Source organism: Anneissia japonica, unplaced genomic scaffold (assembly GCF_011630105.1).
Source record: "Anneissia japonica isolate Jap-2015-1 unplaced genomic scaffold, ASM1163010v1 scaffold585_len4108843_cov191, whole genome shotgun sequence".
NCBI classification, from domain to species: Eukaryota; Metazoa; Echinodermata; class Crinoidea; order Comatulida; family Comatulidae; genus Anneissia; species Anneissia japonica.
The window spans coordinates 516632-517969 of NW_022716829.1; positions in this window are offsets into that span (position 1 = coordinate 516632).

Consider the following 1338-nt stretch of genomic DNA (forward strand, 5'->3'; position numbering starts at 1 on the left):
CATTTAAATAGAATATTCACAAATGGGTTTGAGAAATCAATTATACAGTAGTTAAGGCCCTCAACATGCTACTTTGTTGAAGCTTCCGATGGTTTTCCCCTAAACTCCCGCTCCCTGCCCCTGGACCTATTATTTCCTAAAATCGTTCCTAATTATCGTGAAATGCGCTTTTGCAAGCTCTTCTAACCATTGATTTTTAATAACTGTGGTATGAAATTTGTTGGAAATTATCAGCTACAGTGATTGCAGATTGATCTATTATGAAAAATTTTATCTGTAGGCTTACACATATGTAAAGGACATAAAAACGTTATTTCTTCAGGGCCCTACAACACCAAAATGAATGATAATTTAAATAGAGTATTCACAAATTGTGGGTTTCAGAAATCCTAATATAAGGCTGAGAAAATGCAACTTTGTCGGAGCGTCAGGGGCTTCATCCCCAAACCCACTCTACCTCCAAATTTCTAGTCTATTTTTTTCAGTAAAACTAGCTATAGCATACATTGTATATTATTTGCCAGCTCTTCAAAACGTTGATATTTAATAACAGTGGTACGAAATTTGTTGGAAGTTATCAGCTCCAGTGATTGGACATAAAAAGTTGCTACAACACCCAAATGAATAAAAATCCATTTATAAGGCGCTCAAAAGGCTAATTTTTGTCGGGGCTTCCGGTGGTTCGGCCCACCCCGCGGGGTCCATGCACCTAGCTCCCCTACGAAAATCATGCCTACGGGCCTGCATTATTATTAGTAAAAACACTGTTTTCAGTACAATGGAAGGTAACAGTACAAACAAGGGAAGTTGTATAAATTTTAAAACAATGTTTAGGCAAGTGTTATGACAATGAAATGTAATGCAAATTAGTTAATGAATCAATCATATTATGGTACTGTACTTCAATTTAATTTTCTTTAAACTGCTTAAAATGATTGTGACAAATTTTAATTTACGTATAATTTTACGTACCGGTACTGTATTTTTATGTTGAGTTAAAACATATTCAGTATTTTAACACACTTTGTATAAGTATTTTATAGATTTTAATTTTTTTTAAATTACAAGAGAAAATATTTTTCTAACCAATGCAAGATGGGTCTCATGTAGGCCTATTTACTACTCGGTGATGCTACGCTAACAAAATCAGGAGCGGATTACTAATGGAAGTTTGTGTGGTTCGTCTGTGAGGAGTCAGGCAAAGAAAAGAGCGTGAAAAGAGGTAAACAAGGAGGTTCGAGCTGATGAAAGATATATACGAGCAGCGTAAATGGTGCGGAAGAAGTGCTCGAATGTCAAAGTTGAGAGCGAAAAAAGAGGAGCTTTGCATCGATATGA